This window comes from Lynx rufus, unplaced genomic scaffold, assembly GCF_022079265.1.
Source record: "Lynx rufus isolate CCGP_SWC_20201006 ecotype Redwood Valley unplaced genomic scaffold, mLynRuf1.p SCAF_2, whole genome shotgun sequence".
NCBI lineage: Eukaryota > Metazoa > Chordata > Mammalia > Carnivora > Felidae > Lynx > Lynx rufus.
Window position 1 is genome coordinate 132503698 of NW_025814834.1, and position 19156 is coordinate 132522853.

Genomic DNA, 19156 nt, shown 5'->3' on the forward strand with positions numbered 1-19156 from the left:
TTTTTCAGAGCTTCCTCAACAGTGACAAGAACCCCATGTGTGGGCTGATCCACCTAACCCTCAGCTGACATACTATTCCACTGGGGAAAACACAACAAGGTATACTATCAGAGTAAATAATTAAAAGCTTATTTGTTATTTCTATTTTCTCTTGGCTTTAAGCAGATACTCTAACACCTGGCAAGTCCACTCTGTCTCCAACTTCTCAACCCCAGATAAATGTCAGACATGCAAATGAGGAATCAAGAAGCTCAAAAAAAAAATAATAATAACACACCAAGAAGGATAAATACATAGAAGCAAACAAATAATATGCCCACACTGAAGCATATTATACTGAAATCCCTAAAAACAAAAGAAAAAGAAAAAAAATGAAGGCATTAAGATAAAAAAAATGTTACAGTAGAGAGAAATAAAGATAAAAATTATTGTAGCTATCTTGGCAAAAGTCATGCAAGCCGGAAAACAAAGGTGTGACATCTTAAAAGTTCTTAAAGGAAAAAAAAAAGTCCACTTGCAATAATATACCCAGTGACACTGTTACAAAAATGAAGAAAAAATTAAAAAACTCTCAAACACCCAGAGAATCCATGCCAGCAGACCCACTACAGTAGATGTTAAAGAAAACTCTTCTAGTAGACAGAATATGATACCAGACTGAAACTTGGGTGGGTCTACAAAAAAAGGAGTAAATGTTGCTAAAAATAAACTAAAAGAAAGCAAAAGTAAATCAAATGTCCTCATTTTAATTGTTCTAAAAGAAAATTGCTTAAAACAAATGTGTGAGCAATGTATGTGGATGTGTATAATAACAGTGTATGTATTATATATATGTTTATAACATATACAAAATTAGACACCATAAGAACAACAGCATAAAATCTGAGGGGAGTAGTTAGGGATATAATGTTGTACAGTTACTACTCTCTATGTAAAATGGGACAATATTATTTGAATTTGGACCTTGGTAACTTTAATTTGTATATTTTAAACCCTAGGTAATCACTAAAAACATTTCTCAAAAATAATAAATCAACATTGAACATTAAAAAATCATAAAAAAATGCTTAACACAAGAAAAGACAGAAACGAGAAACAAAGAAAAAACAGAATAGAAAATATCTATCAGGAGAGTAGATTTTAATTGAAATTTGTAAACAATCACTTTCAATATAAATGAAAGGACAGAGTCAGTCAAATAGAGATCAAGCCCTGTGTTGGGCTCCACGCTGAGTATGGAGCCTGCTTAAGATTCTCTCTCTCCCTGCCCCCTCCCCCACTCACTCTCTCTCTCTCTCTCTCTCTAAAATAAGAAGAAAAAAAAAGACAAAAATATACAGGTCAAAAACCGATAAGCTAAAATACATGCACAATCACAGCTAAAAAAAAATTAACACTTGTCTCTCATTAATACCTAGAACAATATACAGTAAGTTAATAAAAATACAGAAGACTATCAACCAACTAGATATAATAAACATTTATAGAACACTGTACTCAAAAGCAGAGCACATATTCTTTTTCAAGTGCACAAGGGTATTTCTCCAAAACAGACAATATTTTGAGCCATAAAACAAACCATAAAATTTGAGAGAACAGAAATCATACAAAATATCTTCTCAGACTTCAATGGCATTAATCTAAAAAACAGGAAGAGAAAGATAGCTGAAGATTCCCAAATATATGGAAATTAAGCAACCACTTCCACATATCCCTGGTGTCAAATGAGATTTCTCAAGGCAATTAAAAACAAATATATGTAAATGAAGGAGAATGAAATCAATATATAATCTATGGGATGCATTTGTAACAGTGCTTAGAAGCATATTTCCAACATTGAATACTTATTTTAGGGAAACAAAGTGGAACTCTCCCTTGGTGGCACAGATACTTAGTAGGCAGATTTTCACAATTTGGGTACAAAATGTTTATGAATCTGCACGTCCCCATGCTTCTCAGATCTCCTTATCCCCAAACTTCCCATGATTTTTTTTTTCCTTCCAATTCTGTGACTAACTAACCAAACTATTTGGCACGAAGAAGTGTTCTACGTTGGGCCTTTTCTTTTTTCACGTACTGTATAACTGGATAAAGTGCTGGAAAGAATGTTCCTTTCAGAGACAGGAGAAGTGTCTTCAGCTTGGACTCACATACATATCTGGCCTTTCTGTTAATTCAATTTGGCACTTCTTCTCTTACATAAGTTGGTCTTAAATGACCCCTCTTGTGACCATGAATAAAAACTTATGGAGAAGCACAAGTGAAACACTGATAAATGATGTGGAAATCTGGGCATTTGTTTATGCAGTTTATTTTTAACCCCTGGGTACATTCATGTCTAATTTTGGATATATCATTTCACATCTCATGATGCATTACTGCTCCCGGACCTATTCATAGGTATAACAAAACTCACTCATTAAGAGCATGGTCACATGATGTCCCATGGTAAGACGTCACATATTTCTTTCAAATGATCTACAATTCTCTGTTACAAATATCTTGTCCTCTCTTCAGAAATCTAGGGTTCTATGTTGTAAAACTTGTATTGGAGATCACCATAAGCTCTGCAGAGAATTTTTTACCATAAAAGATACTTTAATACATAGTGTCTAATGATATATTCTTGGCCCACTCAAAGCTAGTTGCTTACTGTGTCATATGTGAAATGTATCAAAGTTATATTGCTAAGTGTGAAATAAACAATCAAGACCCCAAGGGTCTCAACTAGCATTGTATTTCCTTCTAGGTGGTAGAAATTGCAAGAAGCAATAATATACTCTTTACTTTGGGGCAGATCCCCAAGAATGCTCCAGATCACAAGACTCCCAGTCTTCATAGGGTTATAGAATAACTTCTAGATACTATGTAAAACTTCCAATACACTAGCCGCTCTTGTTTATGTGGTATGATTAACATGATATCATCAAAACAGTAGACTAGTATGATGCTGTTTGTAATGTCCAAAAAATCAAATTCCCTTTAGCCAATATTGCAGTGGTAGGATAGAGAGTTAACAGGCATAATCAAGGCTGTAGGTATATTTTCTCCTTGCCATTTAAATGCAAACTACATTCTAGTCTTCCTTGATAAGGATGAAAATAGTGTATTCACTAACTGTTGTCACTGCCCCACACCACCCAAAACAAGTTACAAGGTTAAGTCTGATGGCATCACAAAATCACCAAAAGGACATGCAAAGATTTATTACTCACATTATGAAGCTTTCTGAGAACAGCACTATTTTTTTATTAGCTTAAAATCCCTTCTAAACTCTTCATGTTTTATCCTGATCTTTTTATTGTCATCTTTTTTTTTCTGATTAGAATGTTTACAAATAATAAGTTCCAAGTTTTGTCTCAATGTTTCACTATGAATATGTATCATTATCAGATGTTGATCTGAAGTCTCATTTTTAGTTTTAATAATATAGTGTAAAAATGACTTCTATTTGCTATCAGTGATGGAATAACATTTTATTACATGAATATAAGTTGCTTTCCATTTCTCATATGCATGAATTCACAGATATTTATTTCAGCAAAATCATAATGTAGATACAAAAATGTGGACACCAAATTTACAAATTATTTTAAGATTTTTTTCACTAAGTCTGAATGCCTCAGGAAAAATATTTACCCACAATCTTTAACATTTTTGTGTGTTTTTTGCCATTTGTAAAACTTTTTGTGTGAACTAAACCTCTCTATACATTCTGTATGCAGAATTTAAATTTTGTATATTATGAGTATTATAAAATGTCCTGTCATGAACAATCCACCCAGCTTAAGAAGCATTCATAAATAATAAATGTAGAGGCCTCTGTGGGCTCCTTCTCTATTGTATTATCCCGTTTGAAGGTTTGAAATAACCACTGTCCTAATGTTCTATATATCTCCCTAAATTCCATCTATAGTTCATCACAAATGGATATATCCCTAAACATACCTTGTTCAATTTAGTACATTTTAGAAAAATATAGTAACTGAATAATACAGTCTATTCTTCTGTGGCTTTCATTTTTTTTCACTCTATGTTAGTCTGTCAGAATTATCCTTCCTTATGCATATATTTGTCATCTCTTTTCACAGCTGTTAGCTATGGTATAAATATTCCCCAAGTGTCCATGCTTTTGCTGATTGATGAGCATCTGAGTTCCACACAGTATTGTAATTACATATATTATTTCCATGGATTGATTTTACAGGTCTCCTGTAACAAATATACAAGGATTTATTTAGTGTATAGGCCAGACAGGTAGATCTTAGAATCATGGAGTAAGCACAGGCTCATTGTACAATATAATGCCAATTGCCTTCCAATGAGATGTGTCAACTGAGATGCGTTTGGTGTCACATCACCAGAATGCAACAATTCCTTCTGATGTATCCTTCTGCTAATACTTTCTGTTTCCAGAGGTGCTTGGGTGGCTCAGTCAGTTAAGCGTCCGACTTAGGCTCAGGTCATGATCTTGCAGTTTGTGAGTTCAAGCCCTGTGTTGGGCTCTGTACTGATAGCACAGAGCCTGTTTGGGATTTTCTCTCTCTTTCCCTCTGCCCCTCTGCCTCCTTGCATGCTCTCTCTCAAAATAAATAAATAAACTTATAAAATAAGTAAGTAAATAAATGAATAAATAAATTAATTAAATAAATAAGAAATAAGAAACAATTTGGGTATGTATTTTTAGTACACACACACACACACACACACCCAAATAAACAAAAAACTCAGAACAGTCTTTAGGCATAGAGGAGTTAAAACACAAATTCTTTTTTTTTTTAATTTTTTTTAATGTTTGTTTATTTTTGAGATGGAGGAAGAGAGACAGATAGAGAGAGAGAGAGCAGGGGAAGGGGCAGAGAGAGGAAGACAGAATCTGAAGCAGGCTCTAGGCTCTGAGCTGTCAGCACAGAGTCTGATATGGGGCTCTAACTCATGGACCATGAGATCATGACCTGAGCCGAAGTTAGACACTTAATTGACTGAGCCACCCAGGCACCCCAAAACACAAATTCTTATTGAGTAATGACTTGAAGATTTCTCACCACATTTAGAAGAGGTGTTCTCTAATGCAGGAGAATACTGAACCGTAGTCTTATATATTCTGTTTGATAAAGGAAGCAACTACAGAAAGCTTTTATTTGTTCAAAGTACCCAGTGTTATAGATGCCAAAACCCCAACAGCTCTCCCAATGGTATTTCAAAACAAACACATCAAACTTGATTTTCACTAGAAATGTTCTTTATTCACCCCAATAAACAAACAAACAAACAAACAAACCCAGATTTTATGTATAAAGCAACACCACAAATTAGTGAGCTTCATCTTCCGGACAAGAACACCAAGTTAGTCTCTCTTCATAAAAAGCAATGACAATTTGAGGACACAATTTGCCTCTTTTGTCAGCACCAAGTCTGCCGCATCTGAATCTTTCTGTTTCATGAGAAATATGAATTCTCCACTGCTGTCTGTGGCCCCAGTTACTTGTTCAGGGTTAAGACCTCTAGCAAAGTCTCTTGGTTTATCAGCAGCATCTCTTTTCTTCTTTGATTTGCTATCAGGAGATTCACCATCAGATAAGGATTGTCTTTTTGTACCATTTTTTTTTTTTTCTTTACCGGCTTTTTGAGAATTAAGAAATGCTTCAATTAGCTCTGGATAATTTAAATTTTCTTCAGGTTCCAAGTATTGTCAGCATCTGTAAATCCCTTCCACTTGAGGAAATCCTCCGTTTTCCCATTTACTACATGTCAGCCCAGGACTTTTTCCACCACAAAATCTCCAGGCTCTGCCTCTTCTATATTTTTACTCTCTCCGTTCTATCTCTTTCCCATGGTTTGCAATGTAGTTTTATTGGAGGACATGTTTTATTGCAGATTTGAAGAGCTATTACTCACCACCTCTGAGATGCTCTGGGTCTCGGGTCTGCGATGTCTCTGGCCCTGTGCTCCTCAAGCTCCATCCACCTCTCTCAATGGGTTAGTTAAAATGTAAGATTCCATCACCAGTGCCAGAATTTTTTTTTATGTTTTTGTTTTTTATTCTACCTCAAACAAAAATGATACCTCCTGATTCAATGTGTGCTAAGAGCAAATATACTTAGATTCTGCTTACTCTTTTCGCTTATTTAGTACCCAAATAGCTTTCTTTAATACACATCTGAATAAGTTGAATATTTCAATTAACAATATCTAATAATGTTACATATTTCTTTGTATATGGTAGTCTTAGACCAACACAGGTTGTTTATTCTTCAAGAAATTCATGACCAAGTTTTATGATGATGCAAGTAGGTAAAACATAGCCTCATTTTTTTTTCATTTAGGTAGAATATGTGGAAAATTGCAATACCTAGCATGCATTGCTACAAGGTCCCTTCCTTTTTGTATTCTGGTTTCTGCAACATCACAGTGGGTTCTGTGCCCTATAAGTTATGACTTTCAGAAGTAAATACTAAAATGGGAATTTGGTGGGGTGCCTGGGTGGCTCAGTCGGTTGAGCGTCCAACTTCGGCTCAGGTCAAGATCTCATGCTCTGTGAGTTCGAGCCCCGCATCAGGCTCTGTGCTGACAGCTCAGAGCCTGGAGCCTGCTTCTGATTCTGTGTCTCCCTCTCTCTCTGCCCCTCCCCCGCTCATGCTCTCTCTCTCTCTCTCTCTCTCTCTCTCTGTCTCTCTCTCAGTCAAAAATAAATAAAACATTAAAAATTTTAAAAAAATAAATAAAATGGGAATTTGGCATACACAATGTTTACAGGGAAGAAAGAGTGTTGGGCAAAGAAAAAAACTGAACCTTCGGGGCACCTGGGTGGCTCAGTTGGTTAGGCGACTGACTTTGGCTCAGGTCATGATCGCACAGTTCGTGAAATCGAACCCTGCATCGGGCTCCGTGCTGACAGCACAGAGCCTGGAGCCTACTTCAGATTCTATGTCTCCCCTCCCTCTACCCCTCCACTGCCCACACTCTCTGTCTCTCTTTCAATAATAAATAAATGTTAAAAAAAAATTTAAAGAAAAAAAGAAAAAAAAAGAAAAAACTGAGCCACAATCCAGGCTCAACAAAGCCTTGGTCAGTCATAGAGGGAAGATATACAGCATACATAGCCCATCAGAGTAGTCTCACATTGGGCCCAAAACAGCGAGGCCTTTGTGCCCCCATATCAATCAGTCATTGGATGTGAGCTGCTCAGGTTGGCATAACCTTTATATATGGGTCTCCACAGACAAGGTATATATCCTGGTGGACCTGAAAGCTAAAGGCTGTCTGCTGACAAAGGGGGTACTAAATTCTAGAAAACAGTATGGAGGTTCCTCAAAAAACTAAAAATAGAACTACCCTACGACCCAGCAATTGCACTACTAGGCATTTATCCACAGGATACAGGTGTGCTGTTTCGAAGGGACACAGGCACCCCCATGTTTATAGCAGCACTATCAACAATAGCCAAAGTATGGAAAGAGCCCAAATGTCCATCGGTGAATGAATGGATAAAGAAAATGTGGTATATATACACAATCGAGTATTACTTGGCAATCAAAATGAATGTAATCTTGCCATTTGCAACTACGTGGATGGAACTGGAGGGTATTATGCTAAGTGAAATTAGTCAATCAGAGAAAGACAAAAATCATATGACTTCACTCATATGAGGACTCTAAGAGACAAAAGAGATGAACATAAGGGAAGGGAAACAAAAATGATATAAAAACAGAGAGGGGGACAAAACAGAAGAGACTCAAATATGGAGAACAAACTGAGGGTTGCTGGAGGGGTTGTGGGATGGGGGATGGGCTAAATGGGTAAGGGGCATTAAGGAATCTACTTCTGAAATCATTGTTTCAGTATATGCTAACTAATTTGGATGTGAATTTTAAGAAATAAAAAATAAAATTAGAAAGAAGATCTTGGGGCGCCTGGGTGGCTCAGTCGGTTGAGCGCCGACTTCGGCTCAGGTCACGATCTCGCGGTCCGTGAGTTCGAGCCCCGCATCGGGCCCCTGTGCTGACAGCTCAGAGCCCGGAGCCTGTTTCAGATTCTGTGTCTCCCTCTCTCTGACCCTCCCCCGTTCATGCTCTGTCTCTCTGCCTCAAAAATAAATAAACGTTAAAAAAAAAAAAAAGAAGATCTTGGCAGTGCATTTCCATGTCCATAACAATTTGTTGTTACAAGGGGTATTCTGGGTGAAAAGTTCTGCTTCAAGAATCAGTCAGTGTATGAGAACAGAACAGAATCTCAAGATAGGGGCAAAATCATAATTAGGTAATGTCATATTAGTCAACTGGAAGGACTTCTCCGTTGTTCTGGCACTAAACAATAATTTCATGGTGTAGAATGCTATTGTCACAGTCAATTTGTTTTTCTCCTATAATTTCTTTAGCTTTTACTTCACTATTCACTTTTACTTTACATTGTGAATGGGTATAATGCTAATTTGATTTTTATTTTAGCAAACTTAATAGTTACATGCTTTGATACTTTATTTTGCAATGATGACATGAATACATAAGTTTTTATTAATTATTCTAGTTACTGAAGAGTCATTTTGATATAAAGATTCCAGTTTGTCTTCCATCAACTAAATGAATTTCTGAATTCCTTGATTTTATTTTTACTCCCTTCACTTGGTTTAGGAGGTACTTCAATTGTCTTTATTTTTACAGATTTGGGATATTCTCAAACTTTCCTCCATATCAATTTGAAAAACACACTGAACTGAGGTTACCTCAATGATTAAAAATCATATTTGTAGAAATAAAATGACCAAATCAGAAAGGGTTGAAACTTCTAAATTGAGCATGTTATCACTGATTGCTTTCTCATCTAGAGCATTAGCTGATTCAATTTAGCAATAGGACTGAATTCCATCCTCTTATCAGACCTTCAACAGAATTTTATACCCAGCTAAAAATATCACTCAAAATTAAAAGCAAAATAAATATATTCATTCTCTCTCCCTCCCTGTCTCTCTCTCTCTCTCTCTCTCTCTCTCTCTCTCTCTCTCTCACACACACACACACACACACACACACACACGCATGCACCTAAGAGAAGTAGTCGCCAGTAGAGCAACACTACCAAAATACTACAGGAAGTCTTCAGGTTGAATAAAAATAATCTCATATGACCTGAAGGAGGTATAAAAACCACTAATATCTGCAAAAAAGGTAAATAAATGAGCAAATATAAAATAGGTAAATATATTGCATGTTTAAAGCAATAAATCTCAAATTTTAACATGCAGCTTTAACACCATATATAAGAAATCATCTATACTACAACACTGCTTGAGATGACAGAATATAAACATAATATTATTATCAGTAATAGGTCCATTCCAATTGTGAAATTTATATATCCAAAACCAAATGGATGATTCTAATTAATCAATAATCCCACAAGTTAAAGATACTTAGTTCAGGTGAATCAACCTTATAGAGAGTTGGCACATTTTGTTGTTGTTGTTTTTTTACTGTTTTGTTTTGTTTTGTTTTTTAAAAATGTTTATTTATTTATTTTGAAGAGAGAGAAAGAACAAGTGGAGGAGGGGCAGAGAGACGGGGAAAGAGAGAATCCCAAGCTGGCTCCTCACTATCTGTACTGAGCGAGATGCGGGGCTTGAACTCACAAACTGTGAGATCATGACCTGAGCCAAAATCAAGAGTCAACTGACTAAGTCACCCAGGAGTCCCAAGAGTTGGTATGTCTCTTTGGAGACAACATAATTCTGTAAACCTGTTTATGGTCCATATGTTCCTTTATGTAAGACAGAAGATATAACTGCATAAAAGCATCCAGGAAACATTGTGAATTGATGTTATCATTAGTGAGGCATAAAACATTCACTTTCAATGCTTAAATAGCTGCCTATAAGGCAATTCAGTTTTATAAGTTTTACTTCACCATACTTATACTTATTCTCCTTGTTTACTTCCTTTGAAACTAGGATTCTACTTTCATTAAGACAGCATGTTTTACAATTTTTCTACCCCCAAAGTCTTTAAATGATATTTAGGGCACCAAATATATGGAATGCATATAGATTAAATATCAATCAATTTTGCTTCTGCAGATAGCAGTGAACACTAAAACTTGAACAGGTCTTTCATAATATTCTTTCTTGTGGTAAAGTCATTCCAATATAGATCCACATAAAACCATTACATTCATTAAAAAATCAACAGCAACAAAAACCCTAAAGTTACAATTGGTAGTATTTATTGAAACTTTAATTTTTGAAGGAATTTTAAATATACTACCCAATATAATTACCCTATTAATACGATGATGTTATTATTATTATTATTATTATTATTAAATTTTTTTTAATGTTTTATTTTTGAGACAGAGAGAGACAGAGCATGAATGGGGGGGGGGGGGCAGAGAGAGAGGGAGACACAGAATCGGAAGCAGGCTCCAGGCTCTGAGCCATCAGCCCAGAGCCTGACGCGGGGCTCGAACTCACGGACCGTGAGATCGTGACCTGAGCTGAAGTCGGACGTTCAACCGACTGAGCCACCCAGGCATCCCTATTATTATTATTATTATTATTATTATTATTATTCTGTTGGTAAAATAATTGAGCACTAAAATATTTAGTAAATTCTGTTGGAGCTAGGATTTAGGTATGAGCTTCCCAGACTTCCTCTAATGAAAGAAGTTTATAGTGAACATCAGGACCCCTGAAACTCTATGTTATCTTTGAGGAATAATTTTCTAGAAGTATGAAACTACATAGTTACTTAAATGTACAAATAAAATTAAAGAAAATAGATATGCTATATTTTTTGTACAACAGTATTTTTTTTCTTTTTTCAAGACCAAAGGACTTATGGAAATAAAATATATTTTACTTGAAAACATCAAAGTGCTTTCAAGAAAATGAATGTAGAAGTTCTTACAGTGTCTTCTGTGATTAGTGGTTCCTGTAGACTTTCAATAACGCTAAGCTGCAATACAGAACAGTGAGTCACTAACTGTAAAGTCACACCATCTTTTCTCTAAGGAAAGTTCATAACTTGCAATACCTTTTGGGTTTGTCTGTAAGTAGAGATATCACATAAAATTTCAGTGGCAATATTTGAGATAAAAATGAAAAGAGAAATAGTTTTGAAATTAACTTTAAAAATAGTTCCTGTTATGAATATTTTATGGAAAGCAGTTCCACCAATTAGCTCCTAGGTATGCAGAGACCTGATAGCTGGATGCTGCCTGAGGCACATATGACATTAGAAAAATAAATCAGCTCTGAAGAATTCAGAGGACAGGTTCAAACATGAACATGGATTAAGTCACACAAAAATGAAAGGGGTGAAGTATGGAGTTCTTTAAAAATTTGCAATGAGATTGTAAACTCAATTCTCAGTTGCTCAGTCTGTGTAATTGCTTGGATATACGCATATGAGAAGACTTAGAGCCAGATGTTGATCTTTTATTCTCACCCTATGGAGTCTGTCCTTTCTTTGAATTTATTACTGGTTCCTTCAAAGTAAATGTTCACTGGGGTTTAGATGAGAGATGAAAACCAGGCACATAATGATGTTTGTGACTCTTGGTATGAGAGAATTTGGCAAATGATTCTTTCCTACTTGAATCTTCTTAGCAGCTCTCATTGACTTTTGTATAATAACTAGAGAATTGATTTTAAGTTAATCCAGAGAACTATTCTATTATCATGTAAATATTTCACATGTTTTATAGAATTTGCATCATGTTTTAAAAATTGCAAACCTAATGATATCTAGGAGATCTGTTCTCTTATTATTTTTACCCCCAATCATTACACTGGAAATGGAAGAGTTAGCCATTAAATATTTCTATTTTATGTGAAATTTGTTTTGGTGTATTAGAATTCCTATTCTCTGAAAATATGTAATTAATCCCGCTTTACATTCATTTATACTTTTTTATGTCAATACAAACTATCATTTAATATTCATGTTAATTTACGCACTGTTCATCCAGTTACATCATGTTATCCAACTCCCAGGAATATCATTCATCTATGATTTAACTTGAATGGCATTCTGAAGTGCAACCACAAAAAATAACGTCTCTTTTTGTGAATATTATTGGAAAGGGCATTATAATACAATGGGGAAGGACTATTAAAAAGATAAAATCTACAATAAGTATTTTTGAGATTCACTTGTTTATTCAGCAGTTATTTACAAAACTCTAACATGTACCATTTAGGACATTTAGACCTGGAAATACACAGAGAAAACCAGACACTGTCCCTTCTCAGAAAACTTGAAGTATAATGGGAGAAGGCATTAATACAATAATTATATAAATATATAGCTTCCTACTCTGATATATGCTACAGAGGAGAATCAGACAAATGTAAGGTAGTATGATGTAAGTTAATGCAATCCGATAAATAAAGCAAGGATTTTTTTAACAAAATGGCACTTCAGCTGGAAATCAGCCATGCTAATTAAGAGAGATATGAGGTTGATTTCCACAACCTTTGTACAAATGTCTTATGCAGTAGTGGGTTTGGAACACTATAAAATAAAAGATTACCTGATTAGAACTTGGAAAAAACAAGTGAAACTAATGAGCAGCAATATTCTAGAAGCAGATAAGAGTCTAGGTGAGTAGGGCATAGATACATATTAAACATTTGGATCTTTACCTGAAGAGCAATGGGAACCAAGCAAATGTTTTAAGCAGAGGTTTGAACAAAGTTTAGAAAGACCATCCTTTCTGGATCCTTCACTAAACTCTTGCTAAGCCTTCTTTTTTAATTATATTACAATGTTCTATTTTCTTTTATGACAATTTGCTTCATATATTTTTATTCATCATGAGTAAGATAGTACCTGCTATGGTTATTCCTTATTCTTTTTTTTTTTTTTAATATATATGAAATTTATTGACAAATTGGTTTCCATACAACACCCAGTGCTCATCCCAAAAGGTGCCCTCCTCAATACCCATCACCCACCCTCCCCTCCCTCCCACCCCCCATCAACCCTCAGTTTGTTCTCAGTTTTTAACAGTCTCTTATGCTTTGGCTCTCTCCCACTCTAACCTCTTTTTTTTTTTTTTTCCTTCCCCTCCCCCATGGGTTCCCGTTAAGTTTCTCAGGATCCACATAAGAGTGAAACCATATGGTATCTGTCTTTCTCTGTATGGCTTATTTCACTTAGCATTACACTCTCCAGTTCCATCCACGTTGCTACAAAAGGCCATATTTCATTTTTTCTCATTGCCACATAGTATTCCATTGTGTATATATACCACAATTTCTTTATCCATTCATCACCCGAAAAACAAATAACCCAGTGAAGAAATGGGCAGAAAACATGAATAGACACTTCTCTAAAGAAGACATCCAGATGGCCAATAGGCACATGAAAAGATGTTCAGCGTCGCTCCTTATCAGGGAAATACAAATCAAAACCACACTCAGGTATCACCTCACGCCAGTCAGAGTGGCCAAAATGAACAAATCAGGAGACTATAGATGCTGGAGAGGATGTGGAGAAACGGGAACCCTATTCCTTATTCTTAATACCAATTAAACTTTTCATGCTCTTCAGAATGGGAATCACAACTAGCTATGAGAAATAGGGCACATTTCTTATTTCTTTTAAATGTCTCAATCCATTTGGACATCTTCCCATTGATCCAGTCGGATGCTCTTCTCCTAAACTTCTCTTATTTTTTCCCACAAATCTATTTGTCCACTCCATTCCCCAAGGGCCAAAATCAGTTTTCCTCTCATAAGTTAATATATTAATTTATTGAAATCCTATTATATCTGGCAGTTGTTGGCTCAATAACCATATGTTTTAACAATAACCTTTAATAAGGTCAATATTCTAAATATGTAACTCACAACACTGAAGGAGATTTTAAAATGACTTATGATCCCTTCCTAGCCTACATGCAAATCTAATACAGTTTATTAGGGAAAAATGTCTCTTACCCTTTTCCCTATTTTCATTATCACCCAGGGGTAATAAGAGATAACACCAACTGGACTATATTCATTATGTAAATAGTGTGGATTCAGAAAAAGTAGGTAAAGAATATATCCTTAAAACAAAATAATTCACTTGGCATGAATTTTAGTTATCTATATTTTAAGAAATAGAAAATACTTTAGTATTACCATATAAAAAAATTAACCCATAATGGATCAAAGACCTAATACAAAGCCTATAAAGAATCAAACTTTTAGAAGAAACATACGACAAAAGTCTCACAGCACTGGTTTGACAATGATTTACTGGATATGACATGAAAGGCACTTTTTGTTTTGTCATGTTTGTGACAAAAAAAAAAAAAACAACAGACAAAAGTGGGCTTCATGAAAAATTAAAAAATTTGTGCATCAAAAGACACTATCCACAGAATAAAAAGGCAATCTAGAGAAAAGGAGAAAATATAAAGAACTCATACAACTCAAAAACAACAAAAACAATCCAGTGAAAAAATGATCAAGACTTGAACATACGTGTTTCCAAAGAAGGTATGCAAATGGTCAATAAGCACATGAAAAGATTTTTAGCAATACTAATAATTAGAGAAATGTAAATCAGAACTACAATAAGATACCACCTCATATCCATCTGGATTGCTCCTATCAAGAAAATTGAGGACAAGTGTCAGCTAAGATATGGATAAATTGAAATCCTTGTGCACTGCTGGTGGGAATGTAAAATGGCAAAGCCATTGTGGAAAACAGTATGGCAATTTATCAAAAAATTAAAAATAGCATTACCATATGATCCAACAATTCTGCTTTGAAGCATATACCCAAAATAATTAAAAGGCAGGTGTTGAAATACATTTGCACCCCTATGTTGACAGCAGCAACATTATTCACAATAGCTAAAGCATGGAAGCAACTCAATTGTCCACAGATGAATGCATAAGCAAGATGTGATGTGTGTATATATATATACACATATATATGTGTATATATATATACACACACATATATACGTGTATATATATACATGTATGTGTGTCATATATATATATACACATAATTGTGATATGTATATACATACACAAAGCCATATATATACATATATATATATATATACATGTACACAGCCATATATATATATATATATATATATATATACATATATATATAGACACATTCCTCAGGGAAGGATCTAGATTATTGGTTCTCCAAGTGTGGCCCTTGGACCAGCAGCAGAAGTACCACCCAGAAACTTGTTATAAATGCAAATTTCTGAACACCCCTCCAAAGGTACTGAATTAGGAAGCTCTGAGGATGTAGCCTAGAAATCAGTGTTTTAACCAACATACCATCATCATTTACATGCTAAAGCTTAAGATCACTAATATGGGTATATCTATGTTTCCCTTCAGTACACTCTGTTTTTATCCTTTTAGCCCTGGATTTGATTGAAAGCATTTTTTTTTTTTTTTCTGGCTAGGGGTTTGGTGAGTAAGTTAAATTCTGTGAGCCTAAATAATTTATAGTATACAGCATTTCCTAACAGTAGAAATTATACTCTACTGAAGTTTACATACATATTTTACTTTCTGAAAATCAACTTGACCACATATTAACAGAAAATACTTGTATCTATTTCTCTAGAACAAGCTATAAACATAAGTCATGTGTTGAACATTTTCCTCTGTAAGTCTCTAACTCTGTAAGGCATCAGTGAACTTACAAAATCATTCTAAATTTAACCCACTTTTTTGAACTCCTTCTAAGGCAAAAATAATCTGATCACCATATATGTTATTAAAATTAAAATTTCTTCTTTAGATAAAATTTTTTCATAATTCAATTTTATTTTTTCTACTATACATTATTCTACACTATTTGTGGCTAAATTGTTCTTACCATTTATTTCTACATATGGATTTTATAAGGATAATTTCCATGGCAACGAATACAGGTTTTCAGCAAATAATAACTTTGAAGATGCCATGGGTTTGTGTTTTGGGTTATTCCATTAACCCTAAGAGACTTTTTTATTTAGTTTTCTTGGAAGGACTTAATTCGAAGTACAAGAGTAAAGATCAGATGTAAACTAGAATAGATGCGTCTTTCTGAAATATAATGCCTATAGAGACCTGCTTATATCCTGGGTTATAAAATGAATAATTTAAAACTAAATCAAACCAATTATTTCCAGATATGGTTGATATTTAAAGAATATTCTCTTCCTGCTGGTAAATATATATCCATTCACATTTTCTCTTCCCGCTGGTAAATACATATTCATTCACATTTTCCTTCACAATTAACTTATTCCATTACTAAAGCTATTTTGTTTACTCTAAAGCAAGAAAATCAGACTGTATTTGTACTATAGTTGTTTTAGATAAAAATGTTTTATTTTTAAAGTGTTTTCATTTTTATTCTTATCATATATAAATGTAATTTGATATTGTTATAAATAATAATTCTTATTTTTATTTTTCAACAAATGCTTGTTAAGGTTTTGAATATGTGGCAATTACTAAGAAAAACATTGAAAACAGAATAATAAGCAAATATTGGCTCTGATTTCATGAAGTTTAAAATATAAAGGGAGGCATTTCATATGCAATATTACAATATAATTTCATATCAAGGTACATTAGTGTGATTTTTGTCTTTTAATGTGAGTGCAGATAACTAAAATAAATGGTAAGATTTGACAGCATTACATATATTGAAGTAGTGTGCATATCCATAAATCTGTTAATTTAGACGGTACTTCAAAGACTTCATAAGGGAAATCTGCATATATAACCAGCATATAAAATGCTGCCTTCGTTGAAAGAACCACTTGAACAACATAAAAATAATAATTCTTCCAAATATTCCCACATTTCTGTGCCTTTTGCTCTGTATATACTTGATAACATGTTGCAGGTCTAGACTATAGCCTTCAGATCTTCTGTGTATTTTCTAGACTATTGTATCAGTTGTAGTAATCCACCCAGATACTTGACTGACGGACTGAACCTGTTGTCCATTTCTTTGATTTCTTTAGAAAGCACAGGGCGCCTGGGTGGCTCAGTCGGTTAAGTGTCCGACTTTGGCTCAGGTCATGATCTCATGGTCCGTGAGTTCAAGCCCCATGTAGGGCTCTGTGCTGACAGCTCGGAGCCTGGAGCCTGCTTCAGATTCTGTGTCTCCCTCTCTCTCCGACCCTCCCCCGTTCATGCTCTATCTCTCTCTGTCTCAAAAATAAATAAACATTAAAAAAAATTAAAAAAAAAAAAAAGAAAGCACAGTATGTGTGTGTGTGTGTGTGTGTGTGTGTGTGTGTGTGTGTATTGGGTGGAGTAAAATAATTTTAATTCTTTTAATATTTATTCCTGAAAATACTCCAGCTTTGTGTATGCTTTTTTTTAATGTTTATTTATTTTGAGAGAGAGTAGGGGGAGAAGGGGCAGAGAAAGACAGGGACAGAGAATCTAAAGCAGGTTCTGTGCTGACAGCAGAGAGCCTGATGCAGGGCTTGAACTCAAGAACCATGAGATCTCGACCTGGGCCGAAGTTGGATGCTCAGCTGACTGAGCTACCCAGGTGCCCCCAGCCCAGCTTTGTGTATTCTTATAAGCAAATCAGTGACTTTTTAAAATGATTCTTTAAGATGAAAGAGCACTGCTATTAAAACCAGTAGCATAAACAAGGACGCTTTACATATCGAATGCATAATGATGTCCTTGGAAGCCCAATATACCAATATATTTATAGCCAAATATGCCACCAATATATTTATAGCCAAATATACCACTATATATGTATACAAATACATAAAGAAAAAAAATCATGAAATGCTAACATGAAAATATTATGTAACTTTAGATGGTTTAGAAATTAATTACACAGAGTAGACATGAATTCATTTTGTTGAACTATCTTGGAATCTAAACAAATGGTGTGAGATTAAACTATGACGATTAATTTAACCATATGATTTTTGAAACCTATCAAGATCCAAATTTTAGAATATGAAATTAAATGCAGGTAGAAATTAACATTTAAAAATATATTAAAATGTTTAATCTTAATTGTCATAGGGGGAATGCAAAATATCATTATAATAAATACAATTTTGTATACACTATGTTGGTGAAACTTACAATTTCATAGTACCAAAAACTAGCAAATGAAATATAATGGGAGATTGTAAAACAATGATATTTGAAAGTATCAATTCCTAGAAACATTGGAAAAATTGAGTATGTGCGGTCTCTGATCCACTTATCCCATATTTATGTAAATTTAGTAGAGACGCTCAAAATTACATACCAAAAAATTTTAAAGCTGTTCATATTAAAAGTGCTTGTAATAGGAGAAACCTAGAAACCAACCAAATGCCTATCAACTCAAGAATGGATAAATTTTAGAAACAGTCTAAAATATAAAATAGTTCATGAAATGGTAGAAAATATAATAATAATAATAAATTATATATATAATATATATATAATAAATCTTTATTTTAGAGTGTCTTGGTGGATATGATATTGGAAATGGGAGTATTTAATGCAATGATTGCAATCATTCAGGTGAAAGATGAAAGCTTATAAAAAAGACTAAAGAGAAAAAAACTATAGTGGATATGTTAAAGGAGGAAAATTTACAATAATATGTAGCAACTGGTTGTGGTGGGGAACATAAAAAAATGGTTATAACTCTTTGATGTTTGAATTATGTGATCATATACTATATTTCTAATTGCAGTCTCTTGCACAGAAGAAACATTTCTAGATAAGGCAATTGTGATTATGAATTCAGATAAATTAGTACACAAATGTACTGATTAAATGAATATCTAATTTACAGATGAGTAATTCACAACTTAATACTGACTATCAATCAGTTCCCATTGGGTTACTGACTAGACTTTACATCAGGAAAATATCAAGGGAAGTTTAAGTAATTTGTTTATTCTGCTACTTGGACCATTCTTATCTGCTTTATCCTTTTAGACTCTGGTAGAGTGTTTTAGATGGGGGCATAGTCACTTCCCTCACAGCTTATGTAATACATTCAGTTAAGAAAAAGATTATGTGATGGGTCACCTGGGTGGCTCAGTCAGTTAAGAGTTCAACTCCTGATTTCAGTTCAGATCATGATCTCAAGGTTCGTGAGTTTTAGCCTTGCATCAGGCTCTATGCTGATAGTGCTGATGGTGGAAAGCCTGCTTGG

General features: G+C 34.3%; 1 pseudogene; it reads right to left on the reverse strand.

Annotated features, from left to right (window-relative positions):
• Nucleotides 1-5312: 5312 nt before the first annotated feature.
• Nucleotides 5313-5865, reverse strand: LOC124514287 (chromobox protein homolog 3-like; annotated as a pseudogene).
• Nucleotides 5866-19156: the final 13291 nt, after the last annotated feature.